Source organism: Myotis lucifugus, unplaced genomic scaffold, assembly GCF_000147115.1.
Source record: "Myotis lucifugus unplaced genomic scaffold, Myoluc2.0 scaffold_59, whole genome shotgun sequence".
Classification (NCBI taxonomy): domain Eukaryota; kingdom Metazoa; phylum Chordata; class Mammalia; order Chiroptera; family Vespertilionidae; genus Myotis; species Myotis lucifugus.
The window spans coordinates 3508593-3524608 of NW_005871107.1; positions in this window are offsets into that span (position 1 = coordinate 3508593).

Genomic DNA, 16016 nt, shown 5'->3' on the forward strand with positions numbered 1-16016 from the left:
CCGTTCCCTTTCATCAACAAGCCAGGCCGATAGAGGGTTGAGAAGTTCCCCCCTTTCCTCACAAAGTTAAGCCGATAGAGGAGTTGGACCCCGCCCCCCTATCTACACAGAGCAAGGGCTGATCAGGAGATTGGGCGCTGCACCTTCACACTCAGGAGCAGGACCATGAGAGAGGTTATGGCTCTACCCTGTCACACACAGAGCAAGGCCGTGGAGGGGGGTGGGGCGCCACCCTCTATCACCCACAGAGCAGGGCGATCAGGGGGTTGGGGCGCCGTCACTGTCACACTCAGGGCAGGGCTGATGGAGAGGTTATGGCTCTATCCTGTCACACAGAGCAGGCCTGAGGAGTGTGGGGGGGTGGGGCACCGCACCCTGTCACACACAGAGCAGGCCGATCAGGGGGTGGTGCGCTGCACCCTGTCAAACACAGAGCTGCAGGGCAATCAGGGGATTGGGGAGCTCCCCCCTATCAGGCACAGAGCAGGGCTGATCAGGGGGTTGGGGCGCCTTCCCCTGTCACGAACAGAGCAGGGCAGATAGGGAGGTTGTGGTCCTGCCCCCTGTCACACACAGAGCCGCAGAGCGATCAGGGGGTTTGGGCGCTGCCCCCTGTCACGCTGATCTCGGTGCCGGGAGGCATATTACCCTTTTACTATATAGAATAGAGGCCTGGTGCATGGGTAGGGGCTGGCTGGTTTGCCCTGAAGGGTGTCCTGGATCAGGGTGGGGGTCCCCACTGGGGTGCCTGGCCAGTCTGGCTGAGGGGCTGAGGGCTGCTTTCTGGCTGGCGAGTGACTGAAGCTTCCAACCGCTCCTTGTTTTCTTTTTTTTTTTTTTTTATTCTGGGCCAGCTTTAGCTCTGAGGCCTCGCTGCTGAAAACATCGATACAATGTTGTGGTCTGGCTGGCTTTCAGTCTGGCTGGTTTCTGGGGTTTTGTTTAGCTTCTTATTTGCAACATAGTATATAGTTGCTTAGAGTTGCAGCTGAGAGGCCGGCAAATTAGGCGGGGTACGTTGGAGTCCACAGTCACTGGAGCAAGCAAGCCTCCCTGCTCGCTTCAGTGCATGGCTGCCGGCCGCCATCTTGGCTGACAGTTAATTTGCATAAGGATATGCTGATTAGCCAATGGGAAGGGTAGCGGTCATACGTTAATTACCATGTTTCTCTTTTATTAGTGTAGATAATATGGCTTCATTAGGTTTTTTCAGGCAAACTGTAAGTTTCATAATTTTATACACCTGTGATGTTTCCACCAGGTATTTTTAAGTTCTTTCTAAATTATATTGCCTTAGATTTGTTAACTGTTTATTAATTAATTAAACCATTAGAGGGAATAATCAAACATATAATAATACCTGCCACTCTCCAAGGTGAGGCCTTATTAATTCATACTAAGATCATTCTAGGGTCCTTGTCACTGGTGGTCCTGTTGAAAGCTGTCAGCACATGGACTGAGTTCAGCTTTTAACAATCAATCAATCAATTAGTCAATCAACTAGAAAGTACTTTTAAATGATTTGACATCTATGAATTAGAAAAGATCAAAATCTGTATTTCCATTTTTTCTGAAAGAAGAAGAATATTTGGGAAAATTGGACCTGCCAAATTTATAATGGATCTACTCAATTTCTAGACTTGAGTAGATGCTTCTAAAAACTGATTTTTACAGCTTCTTCCTGGCCTTGATGTGCACTTGAGTTTGCAACCCTGATCTAGACACTTCCTATCGCAGTACACCCTACACTGTGCCTCCAGATTAAACTTCTAAGTGCATCACAGTAAATGTGCCACACCCCCGTCACAAACCTTCCCCGGCTCTTTCCATTGACTCTGTCCCATGGACTTCAAAGCCTTCCCATTCTGACTTTATATTCTGATATTTACCACTAGGTACCACTGTGGTCAAGTGGGGCCACTTGTTACCAGATCACAGCTTGTGCTTTCACACTTCTTCACTTTATTGATGTTGTTCTCCCTCCAAGGCCTTTTCATCTATATTCATGCATGAATACCAAATCCATTTCTTTAGAACCAGTTGAAAGTTATATCTCAAGGCTATCCTCCTTGAATAGCCAAGATGAGTAGTGATTCTTCCTCTACGCTCATAACACTGATTGGTTTGACTTTCAAATTCTAGAACACATAAAACTTTAGGTTGAAATCAAGTGTGATCAAAACTTATCTCAACTACTAGATAGGATCTAAATCTTAGTCAGTTTGAACCCCACGTATACTTGGCATGGTTTCTTATACTTGACACTCAATAACTATTTGTTGGAGGAGAAAATTTTCTTCTTTGTTCCAATATTTTTTATGTAACTAATATCCTCTGAGACAGATGTTGATATTTACATTTGCATTTTTATTAGGTAGATGATAGATTTGTGTATTTAAAGTATTGATTTTTTTGTGTGAGCCATGTGATTATTCAGAGCTCCAGAGCCTTTTGTATAATAAAATATTTGACCTTCCTGTTTAATGGTGTTTTTTTTCAGTAATTGCCATGATGTAGCTTGGTTCTCTATAGTTTTTATCTATTAAAATAATTCAGAAAGAATTATGGAATACCAATCATATATCCTTCTTGACATTATAATAGTATCATGTTGAAATGATAGGAAAAACTGTTACTTCTAAACTATAATGTGGTGCTACATTTTAGTTTAGCAGGGTTAAATATGAAGCTTGACTGGCAATTTGTGGCTCATAGAAGTCTTTTAAAATATTACAATATTTTAAAATATTTTTTTAGGTTGCACAGTTTATTAGACTAGTCATTGATCATTGTTCCTAATACAAGAGCAGGTGCTTACACTTAGAAGATGCTGCATATAAAGCATGTGTTGACAATCTCATTGATAAATTCCTCTGTTTTGTCTCACGTGCTAAGCACTCACTTAGCATTCATACATTCCCACTTTCAGATCATCTTCTTACTTTGTTTCTCTTTCTTCCAAAAGCCTGTGTCCTGGGCATCTCCCCATTCTTCCCCAGTTGCTTTAAGGAGAGCGCAAACATACCTAAGGTGGTCGTAGAGGGAGAGCATGGAGGTCGCCCCTTTTTCTCCCAGGCCTTCCTCTAGATTTCCTGTAAGCCTGGCTCAGCATCTCAGAGAGAACAGTTGACTGCAAAATGAAAAGAGCTGCCCATGTCACTCAACATAAACATTCATAAAGTTTAAGTAAAAGGATTATTCTTTTAATATTTTAAATCTGTTACCAATGATTCTAGAAAAGATTTACAACACAACTTAAAAAAAAATGTCTCTCCCTAGAGGGAGTCTTTAACTGTCTTTAAAGACCAAAAACAATTGCATTCTCATAACTATATTCATTATAATGTGCACAAATATAATTATTCAGCACAGCTATGTCAGCAAGATCTATAAGGATAACTTGTGCTTGACCTTTAATCAGAGTAGAAAAGTAAGCATTTTGTGTGGGCACTGTAAACCTCTCAGTGGACTGCTGCAGTGGAGGAGCAGCCTGAAATGAGTAGCATTAAAACGTATGTAATGTCGCCCTGACCGGTTTGGCTTAGTGGATAGAACGTCAGCCTATGGACTGAAGGGTCCCAGGTTTGATTCCGGTCAAGGGCATGTACCTTGGTTGCGGGCACATCCGCAGTAGGGGGCGTGCAGGAGGCAGCTGATCGATGTTTCTCTCTATCTCTCTCCCTTCCTCTCTGTGAAAAATCAATAAAATATATTTAAAAAAAATATGTAATGTCTAACAAGATGCTTTGAAAATGTCCAGAAATTTTTTATTAAGGACTTTTTTTTATTCATTTCTTAATATTTCTTATTTTAGTTAAAAGACATGAGGAGTAATGAGGTGAATAAATATGACAATTCTGCCATGTGACATGACCAGGCACAAGTCTTTTCCAAACAATAGTCCCAATTGTTTATTTTTTTTCATTTATCAATGTTTACATGCAAAAAACTGCAACTTCTTGGATTCTAATAGCTTTATTATTGCTTCCTTCCTCCTTACTCTTTTTCCCCTTTCCCTCCTTTCTCTCTTCCTCTTCTTTTCCTTTCATTCATTATTTCCTCCTTTATCCATTTCACTCACCTCTCCTCCCCTTTGGCAACTACCAATCTTTTCTCTGTATTTATGAGTTTGGATTTTTATATTCCCTATATACGTGAGATCATACAATATTTGTCTTCCTCTGTCTGACATATGATATTTAGCATAACGCCCTTAAAGTCTATCCATCTTGTCTCAAATGTCAGGATTTTCTTCTTTCCTATGGCTGAATAATAGTCTCTCTCTCTCTCTCTCTCTCTCTCTCTCTCTCTCTCTCACACACACACACACACACACACACACAGACACACACACACACACATTTTCATTATCCATTCTTCTATTAATGGACACTTAGGCTGTTTCTTCCTTTTCAAACTTTTATTAAGCACAAACTATATGGGGAATATTTTACTAGTTACCAGAAAGGTTAGAAATAGCAAAATGCTAAATGTTTTTTTTTCTAAAGGGAAAATCTAATTTGGGAAATACATCTTAGATAACAACATCTTGAGGTAAAGATTCTAGTCCAAATAGTTAATTTGGGTCATACAAGAAAGGGGAGTGCTAAAGTAAGAAGAAAGTGTATGGGTTTCCTAGGGCTGCCCTAACAAAGTACCAAAGACCCAGTGGCTTAAAGCAACAGAAACCTCATGTCTGCAGTTCTGGAGGCCAGAAGTTGTAAAGTGAGGTGTTGATAGGGCCACATTCCACTTGAAGGTGCCCAGGAAAGAACTGTTTCATGTATTTCCTTTTGCTTTTGTCCCTTGGCTTGTAGATGCATCACTCCAACCCTCTGTCTTCATGTGGCCTTTTCCCTGTTTCTCCACATCACCTTTCCTCTCTGTACATGTCTGTCTCTGTCACCAAATTTCCCCATTAATGACCTCATTTTAACTTGATTAATCTGTAAAAACCCTAGTTTCAAATAAGATCACATTCTAAGATAACTGGGATTAGCATTCCAACATGTCTATTTGGGGGACACAATTCAGTCCATAGCAAGTAAGAGAAGGAAGACAAATGTGATTAATTCTAGTAAACAAACACTGGCATCAAATGCAAAACACAAGCCTGAGACTTACCTCACTAAATGGGACAAGGGAGCAGGGGAGTATATTTACAAACCCCCATTAGTCACAGGACAGGAAGTACTTGCTACTAATTTGGACTGCTCTGCACTTCAGGCAAAGCGGACCTCAGTGATCATAGAAAGCCCTCAGGCAAAGAAGTGCAGGTGCTTGGAAGTTGGAATTGTGGCCCATGCTGAAGTAGTAAGAAAAAGGAATTGTGGAAGCAACATCAACAGTATCTGGGATAATACCTGAAACAAAAAGTGGAAAATCATATGACATAAACAGTACTAAGGAAAAACAAAGCAAGATACAAATAGGAGTAGCTATTCTTAACAAGAACAAGACTTTAGGCATATCATCCGTTCCTGAAGGAACCGATGATAGTTGTCAGCTAGTGAGAAGCTGATCAAGGAAGCAACAAGCCCCAAAGAGTCAATAAAATAGGTAGTAGACTTAGGGGACAGATCAGAGGAGGGGCCTTTGTCTACCATGGTGGCTCATTTTGGCAGGTGACCTGCTTTTTTACTTTAGGTGAAAGTCCACATTTCATAAATGTTGTTTTTAATGATTTGGCTATGCCCACTTCTCAAATCTCATCTAGGTGTTAAATTTATGTTAGTTTTAGCTACAAAAACTAAAATCTGCTTGCAGTTTCCTAGGGCTGCCATAACAAAGTATTGGAGGCCATTTGACTTAAACAACAGACATTTATTTTCTCACAGTTTTGGAGCCTAGAAGTCAAGGTATTGACAAGGTTGGTTCCTTCTGAACTGAGAGGAAGGAATTGGTTTCAGGCCTCTTCCTTGGTTTGTAGATAGCCATCTTCCTCTTGCTCTTCACCTTGTCTTCCTTCTGTACGTGTCTGTATCCCAATTTCCTCTTTTTATAAGGACACCAGTCATGTTAGGTTAGTACGCACCCTAATAACTGCATTTTAACTTAATACCTCTGTTAAGACCCTATTCTCTGCATATGGTCACATTCAGAGGTACTTGGGGTTAGGACATCAACATATGAATTTGGGGTGGCACATAACTGAGCCCATAGGCCCCCCAAAATATTAATGTCCTTATCATATGAAAAATATACTCACCTCTTCTCAAAAGTCCCCAAAGCTATTCCAGTGTCCATTCTAAGTCCAGAATCTCACCTAAAGTTCATCTAAATCAGATATGCTCTAGCCAGATAGCTCAGTTGGTTAGAGCATTGTCCTGATACGCCAGGGTTGTGGGTTCAATCCCTGGCCAAGGCACATACAAGAATAAAACAATAAATGTATAAATAAGTGGAACAACAAATTGATGTTTCTCTATCCCTCTCTCTCCTCTTCTCTCTCTCTTTTTCTTTTCTCTCTGTCAAATCAATAAAAAAAAATCAGATACAAAGACTGAAAGTATGATTCATCTTGAGGCAAAATTTCTATGTAGCTGTCTGCCCCTTTTGGACTTCAGCTTAGCCATCCTGAATTTTTTTCTGTTTCCTGAACTTTCTCACATCTTGGCCCTAGGATAGGCTATTCCCTCTTTCCAGAATGCTCTTCCTCATTCTCTTCTCTTAGTTTTTTCCTATGCACCCCTCACCAGATGTCTACATGTTGTTTCCCCTATTCTTCTTTCAGGGCATCTCTTGCTTGCTTCTTTAGGATCCCTGTATTTTCCTGTGATGACACATGCAACACACTATTTCAAATAGCCTGTTCAATGATCTTACCAGTCTCTAGACAGGAAAATCTGAGAGCAAGGGCTCCCACAACATTTGACTTGTCATCATGATAAGCCCTGGAATGGTGTTAAGAATATAGGAAGAGGTTGGGAAACTAGCTAGGAAAAAAAAGAGAGGGGTAGGGAAAGGAAAGAGAAGAAATAGTGAAACAAAGGGGGAGAAAAAGAAAGATTTACATAATGGGAAGGCGAAGAGCCCACTTGATAGAGAGCTTTGAATGCAGACTGTGACCGTGTGGTTACCATCTCAGAGGTTCTAGTGGTTTAACCGCACTGGGCTTCATCTGGCAAATAAAAGAGCTAAGTTTGATTTTCCTTATCTCTATGATGATAAGTTACATATTTTCTGAAGCTGAGAGTGGGTTCAAATGTGACTTGGGTGGGCTGGGTTCTGCAAGACCACCTAGGAGCCTCTTGTATAAATACAAGTGGCAGGTTCTATTTGAAAGAAAGTTAAAATGATTAATTTGGTTTGGGGTTATGGTTTGGAAATTCAATGCCTGCATTACATTCCTGTTTGAACCAGTATAGGTCTTTTAAAGACATGTGTTTGCTGTAACATGGGCATGGTGTATGTCATCTCATACCACAGTCACCTCTTTCAGAACATAAATATTGTTATTCATGTTCACTATATTGGGGAGAGTCATGTATGAAGATATTTATTTGAAGTCTGTTTAAAATAGCTGTTAATCTGCATTATGCTGATATAATCAGTTACTAATCACCTGTGATTAGAGAACACACCCTGGTGAAAAGGCTCAGGGAATTCTTCTGTGGATGAACATGGAGGAGAAAGAAACATTTACAGCTGAACAGGTCTTATGTCAAACCCAAGATTACCAGTAAATTGGCAGAAGGAATTATTATATGTGATGTTGAATCATAATATCCTACTGAGACCTCCTGAAGACATACATGAAAGGATAACTCCACCTAGTATTGCTAGTAGAAATTGCAAACGATTTCTAAAAAATAAATATTTCTAAATGTTTAAATTTAGAAAGTGACCATTGTTTGTAAAATTACTTTTTTGAAATTTTTATCTTTTTAACTGTCCCCCCCACCTTCCTGGAGAAAAAGAGACAGATGAAGGGCCCTAGAGTTCTATGTACATGTAAAAATAACGGTAATAATAATAACAACAGCAATACTGGCAGGCATTTTATTGCTTCCTTACCCTATGCCAGGTTATCAATGATTTTACCTATATTATCTCACTGAATTCTAATAATAACCTTATGAGGAAGAATCAATTATTATCTCTACTTTACAGGTGAGAGCTTTCATAAGGCACAGAGAGGTTGTATGATTTACCCTTGAACATGCAACTGGGAAGTGATGGAGCTGAGATTCAAATCCAGGCTTTCTGGAAACTATGCTTTACAACAAACACGCTATAGTTGTAGTAGTTGCTAAATAATCACTTATTGAAGAGGAATTGGAAATGATGTTGTGAGAGAAAAAATAAAATTAGAAGCTGAGGAAAGTGAATGTTGGATACTGATAATACAACTGAATTTATATTGATTTGGGAATACTCCAAACTATGTACAGGAATAAGGGAGTTTTCTGTTCCATTCAACTCATTCTCAAGGATGATTGTATATATGCCGATGAATAGCACATGGGAACTCAGATTACAGTGCGGGTTTAGCCAGCCTTCTTTCCTCAGCTATTTAGGTACAGCTTAGAGACATACAAGTGTGATAAATGATTCATCATTATCTCCTTACATATTTATAGATTTTAACATTTCTTTTAAATCTGTAGTTAGCCAAGATAAAAATATTTGGCTTTTTAAATTTTATTCATGCTTTCTAGGTATACCCTTGGCAGACTGAGCCTATTATATACCTATGACTTAATGAAATATCTCCTTGCATTTCACTGACTGTGAACCTGGAGTTTTTTTTGTGTGTGTCTTTTTTTTGAGGTCATTCTGTATTATAATTAATGCTATACTTAAATCTCAGCCAGCAACCAAGTTTATTTGACCTCATGTCTTTTTAGCTTTTCTCCTATTCACTGTACTTATATTTATCCCCTCTGCTAACCTAGATATGAGTACAGCTATTTATAAGCCATTTAGATCCTTCCTCTCTTTTGTTTTCACTGTAATCTTTCTCTATGATCAGAAGCAAATAACATAGTTTCTCCAAGCCTGATTTCTCTTCTTTAAAATGCAGATAATAATAAATAGTTCCTACATCTTAGAACTATGTGAGCATTAAACAAGACTGTATATTTGTATCTCTAGCCTAAACCACTTTGCTGAGGTCTGGAATCTCATAAATAATTGTTATTCAACATCTTCACTCAGATACCTAGTAGGCTTTTCAAGCTTAACATGATGTAGACACTCCTCTTTAAATGTTTCCCTCAAAAAGCTTTTTCCCTGACTTTCTAATTTCTGCAGTTTTTCCAGTTCCACAGGTCTTGACTTAGAACTTTCCCGTGAATCTTGTCATTCATTTATCCAAGGGTGGGGAATGCCTGGCCCTTGGGCCTTATAAGGCCCATGAAATCATTTGATCTGGCCCTGCCAAGGCATTAGGAATGAGTCAATTAAATGTTTGACCAAATACAGCAGGCTAATTTTTAACTTGATAATGTTGAGTGGCCTGCAAATGATATAAATATCCAAATGGCCCTTGGCAGAAAAAGGTTCCCCACCCCTGATTATATCTTGTGGCCAATCCATTAGCAAATTCTGTGAGCTGTCCCGTAATGATAAGTCCTGAATCTGACTATTTTCAATACTTTCCTTGTTATCATCCTAGTCCAGTGATGGCGAACCTATGACACACGTGTCAGAGGTGACATGCAAACTCATTTTTTTGGTGGATTTTTCTTTGTTAAATGGCATTTAAATATATAAAATAAATATCAAAAATATAAGTCTTTGTTTTACTATGGTTGCAAATATCAAAAAAATTCTATATGTGACACAGCACCAGAGTTAAGTTAGGGTTTTTCAAAATGCTGACATGCCGAGCTCAAAAGGTTCGCCATTACTGTCCTAGTCCAAGCCACCATTCACCTTACCAGAGCAGTTGCAATAACTTCTTAACTTGCCTCCCTATCCCCACTTTTGACCCTATACAGATTTCTTTGCCCCTCCTAACAGCAGCCAGAATGACTTTTACGTCTTTAAATTAGATAATGGTATCCCCTGCTCAAAGTACTTTAGTTCTACTGAGAATAAAATGCATGCAACTTGCCATCAGTAATGCAGCCTGACAGCACCTAGTTCTGGGCGTATATCCATCTTCATCGGCCTTGCTCTTGCTGCCTCTGCCTCACTGGCCTTCTTGCTGTTACTCAGTTACATCAAGCCCATTCTGTGCCTCTGTGCTTTTGTACTTGCTATTTCCTCTCCTTTGAAGATTCTCCCTTTGATATTTGCACAACTTGCTTTCCCACCTTATTTACATCTCTGTTCAAATTCATTTCCTCTTGGAGGGCCTAGGGCAAGCCTTTTTAGGATGATTTATCTAAAATATCCCTCCCACATCCCTAGTCACCCTCTAACTTCTTACTCAGGGACCATGGCACCTATTATTTATCATGTGATGTGTTCGTTTATGTGCTCTCCCCCACCTAGAATGTATATTCCTTGAGTTCAGGAACATGTCCTATTCAGCACTGCATGTCTCCAGTGCCCACAACAGCCCTGGCAATGATAGATTTTCAACATAGATTTGTCAAAAAAATGAATTAATTAATAGAAAGCACATACAGCTTCAAGCGCACTGAGTCCTCATAAATGTTAGCTATTATCCCTCTACCCTTTCCTTATGAGACACATTAGAAAAATGTATACCTGTTACATTCTTCATTAATATGGGCCAATGGGCCATACAATTTTAATTGCATTTACTTATTTATTTCTCATTAAATGTGCTAGGTCAGTATTTCCATTTCATAGATAATGTAACTGAGGGTTAGAAGGTTGGATAACAACACGCCCAGAATGACACACTCCTTTGAAGTATAGTGTTGGCCCAGATTCTTGTTTCTATGTTCACTGATCATGTAGTAGAAAATGATTTAAATGAAAGGTCATCACTCTTTTTATAAATATTTTTTAAAATATATTTTTATTGATTTTAGAGAGGATGGGAGAGGGAGAGAGAGATAGAAACATCAAAGATGAGAGATAGTCATTGATCGGCGGCCTCCGCATGCCCCCTACTGGGGATCGAGCCTGCAACCTGGGCATGTGCCCTGACCAGGAATCGAACCATGACCTGCTGGTTCATGGGTCGATGCTCAACCACTGAGCCACCTTGGCCGGGCAAGATTACCACTCTTTTTTTAAAAAATATATATTTTATTGATTTTTTACAGAGAGGAAGGGAGAGGGATAGAGAGTTAGAAACATCGATGAGAGAGAGAAACATCGATCAGCTGCCTCCTGCACACCCCCTACAGGGGATGTGCCTGCAACCAAGGTACATGCCCTTGACCGGAATCGAACCTGGGACCCTTCAGTCCACAAGTCGACGCTCTATCCACTGAGCCAAACTGGTTAGGGCAAATCACCACTCTTAATAGCAGGATTTGATTTGGATGATATCACTGGTGGGCAAGTGCTTCTTTCATTGCATATGTTCATACCTGAAAGAAGATAAAACATCCCAGAGGGCAGGGGATCATTTTTTGAGCCATGGTATCTAACATACTAGAACCAGACATGCGCACATCTGGTGTTATTCTACTCTGCTTTATCTGTCTCCCAAATCACTGCCAAACTTCAACTTTTATTTTCTTTATGATTTTTGTGGGCTTTTATTTTTTTTCTAATTTTCAGTCTATACAGTATGTACACAAGCTGATTTGAAACCGTTTTTCTCAAAAAAAAAATTTTTTCCACGGCTTAAACTGCTGCTTGATAAAACCTCCCCTTTTGTCTTACTTAACTGTGGGTCTGCTGCTGTCATCTTCAAAGGCAGAAGACAGATGAGGGAGAGAAAGCAGATAGCAATAGAGCTGGCAGGAGTGAAGGGCTGGGCAGTAAATGAGAAGAAACCATTGGAAGGAATGAAAAGATTGAAGGGAGGTGGCCAGATCTTCAGTGAGGATCAAGAAGAGGCAGTGCCTGCCACAAGTTTATGGGGTGCCCTGTGCTGATGGGGGTGCTGGAAGGAAAGAAACTGAAGCAGGCAGAGGAAGAAGAAAGCTCCAGAAATAATGAAAATTATAGAGAGTAGTCCAGGCTACAGGAGATGGTGGGATGTTTGGGAACAATACAATTAATGATGTACAGTAGAGGTTAACTATGGTTGTAACAGCTAAGAGAGTGGATGTAATATTGTCATGCTGTGGAAGCTGGAACTTAACACCGTGCTGAGTTGGGGGAGAAGTGGGAAGCTCCATCTAATTTTCCTGGCTGCTGATTTTACTGCTCCAAGAGATGCCAGTGGCCTCTAGGTGCTTTGCTGCTGTTAAGGCGGCTGTGGTGGAGGTGTTTGGAGAAGCAGCAGTTTCTGCCTTGGCAGTGCAAAGAGAAGAGGCAGCTGAAGACCCTGATTCAGGCAGCTCACAAACCAGAGTTCACTGGTCCTGCATTCTCTAATTGAGGTCTCTGGTGGTTTATTGAACCTGCGAGGACAAACTAAAAGTGCTTGGGGGCGCGGGGAGGGAAGCAACAGCATTGAAATTATGAGGTTAGCTATAACTCTGCAGGTTGGTTCTGCAGCAAAGGTAAACTGAGAGATAGGTGTTTCAGGATTTCTCAAAAGGATGCAACTGCTTCTGTTTCTTTTGAATATGCAAATCAATGCTTAATTTTCTCAGTGCTTGCCTTGATATAGCCCACTTCATCATATGCAGCCTCTGATTGCTGCCTGAAACTTTCATTCTCCCTGATGTTCCTGAGAGAAGAAGCTGTCTCTTATTCTCACAGTATCTTTGAGCATGGGGCCAGTCACATGGACACGATTTCCATTTTGCACTAATAAACTGAAACATGAGATTGAAAAGTTTATCTGAAACCAGAAGAGCAGCTAGGACTTGTCTTCTCCCTCCAAGCTTTATTGCCTTTTTTAAGTTTGTTTTTGATAGTTGGTTTTATTTTATTTCATTTGTGTAGGTAGGGGCGTGGTGGTGATGTGGCTCATACGTGCTCAGAATAACTATATGAATTACTGCCTCCTGGAGAATATGCAGTGTACTTTAATCATGTTTTCAAAATTTCCAGTGTAAGTTTTAATTTGATGTATTTGTTTATGGTACATTCCCATTTTCTCCTTTAGCACCTTGCATATAATTCTTATATTAATTTAATTATTCAATTAACAGCTTGAATAGTCACTATGTGCTAGGCAAAGTTCTCGGTACTGATGATATGATGATGAGCAAAATAGCATGTAAAAATTCACACACAGAGACCATTCTTGGATCGCTTTATGAAATAGGTTGTCATCTGCCATTTTTTAAAAATATATGTTTTTATTGATTTCAGAGAGGAAGGGAGAGGGAGAGAGAGGTAGAAACATCAATGATGAGAGAGATCATTGATCGGCTGCCTCCTGCACGCCCCACACTGGGGATCGAGCCGCAACCCAGGTATGTACCCCAACCTGGAATCAACTGGGAACTATGACCTCCTGTCTCATAGTCGATGAGTAACCATTGAGTCACGCCAGCAAAGCTGATCTGCCATTTTAACATAGATAAAATAAAGAGGCATACCTATTTTTTCTAATACCATTTCATTCATTAACATAATTGACTTCTGATTATGAATTATATCAGCCCCAAGGAACTTTTAGTTGATTGGGGGAAAAAGAATTGTAAGGAATGGTTTTGACAAAATAGAACTTGATGATGGAGCCTTGAGGGCAGGTAATGTACCTATCTTGCTTACCATTATAGTCTCAGTATTTTGTTGTAAATACAATCAAAGTATTTTTAAAAAGAAAATCAAAGCCTCTTGTTAACCACAAATTCTGGTTTTAGCATCTGTGCTGTAGATAAGAAATATCCAGGGAGCAGTTATAGCATACACATTCTTAAGTATCTCCCTTGAAACACTAAACCAGATTTTTTTGGGGTGTACACCTCAGCTTTTGGATTTCTAAATGATCTTTACGTCAAGTTTATTGCTAAGCCCTAGTTACGAAGGAGTGAGGTTTCTTGGCATGTGTGAAGGGGCTTTCATTCACATCACTTTTAGTAATGATTTAGATCAGGAGCAGCTAATGATGACCCATGGGCCAAATCCAGCCTTCCACCTATTTTTGTATGGCTTGTGAAGCAAGAATGGCTTTTATTTTTAAAATTTTTATTAATTTTTAGAGAGAGTGAAAGAGGGAGAGAGAGATCAACTTGTGGTTCCACTTATTTATGAATTCATTGGTTGCATTTTTTTCCTTTTTAAATTGTATTCCTCCTCTATTTCCCTTTGACAAATGACACTAGAAAGTGCAACCAGAAAAATACCAAGCAATGATAATTACAGTGAGCATGAACAAAGTAAACTGATGAGCAAAATAGAAACAGAGGCATGGGTACATTGGTTGCTTCTTGTATGTGCCCTGACTGATGATCAAACACGAAAACTTGATGTATCAGGATGATGCTCTAACCAACTAAGCTACCTGGCCAAGGCTTTAAGAATGGCTTTTACATTTTTAAATAATGAAGAAAATAAAAAAAATAATACTTTGTAACACATAAAATTACATTAAATTTATATTTTAGTGTATATAAATGAGTTTTTATTAGATCATAGTTGTTTGCCTTCACTTGTTTTGCATTGTCTATGACTGGTTTTCTACTACAAAAGCAATACTGTATAGTCAAGATGAAGACTATGGCCTGACCCATTTACTATCTTGCCCTTCACAGAAAGTTTGCCTACCTCTGTGATGGGATGAAAATATTCTTACATATTTCACAAAGTGTTAATGTGGAACAAATTGAAAGTTAGATGTGATACTCACAGCCCAAAAGGTTCTTGTCACTATGGAGCAATGGGTCAAATCAAGCAAGACAAATACAGGTGATAAGGTAGTAAGGTCCTATATGTTGCCCTATATGCAGCAACCACGAAATTATGGGCAATTTATTTATTGAACATATAAAAATGACATAGGTGTTTTAGTTGACAGTAAGTTCGAAAAGATGTTGATTGTTTGATTATGACCACTAAAAATCTGATGTGATATGGACCTATAAATAAAATCGTAGTCTATAAAATAAGACTACTCCTAATGATTGATTCCAGTTTGGAATCAATAGAATGGAATAGATATGTGAACTACTTTCAAGGGAAGCTATGAGGATGACAAAGGGATGCAAAGTCATTCCAAGTGATCAATGATTTAGTCTGAGGAAAGAAAAATCTAAGGGGACATAACAGATAACAGTTTTTAAATATTTAGATGAATGTCATGTAGAAAAGATTTATTTAGATTTATTCTGTTTGAGCCAAAAGGGTAAAGCCAGTTATGGAGGCTTCAGGTATATTAGGCTTAATATAAATTAATACACTAGTTATTATTCAAATATGAAATAATACATGCCTTAGAAGGTGAATCCTTTATCTCCTTGGAAAAACTCTGAGTTGGGATATTGTTGTTGAGATCAAGAATCATTAGGGAATTTAGAGTAAGTTTCATGTAAGATCTCTGCCAACATCCTGACAGAGAATAATTCTGGTATATTATGTATGCATTTTGATATTTCGTGTGCAGTCACTGAGTGTTGACTATTTACAGAGCAGTCTTTATTGGGAAGGATACAAAGGAAATCCATGATGTGGCTTGAGGGGCAGGGCACTATGGTTGGTTTCCCATTACAAAAGCAAGATGAAGACTATGGCCTACAAAGCCTAAACATTTACTGTCTTGCCTTTTACAGAAAGTTTGCCTACCTCTGTGATGGGAAGAGAATATTCTTACATATTTCACAAAGTATGAATGTGGGATAAATAGAAAGTTATTTTACAAACAAGACAAAAATACATAAAACTTCAGGACCAGTGATATATAGACCGAAATGACTGAAATTCTATAGTCTTTCAGTGAAGACTTTAGGAAGGTGGAGGGCTCTGAACAGAGCTTGAAGATCCATTGTAATTTGGATAGACGATGGTGAAAACACAAAGGCTTCAGGTGATGAGACCAGTGTGAGCAAATATCAGGTAAAGAGGGGGAACAGAGGAGGTAT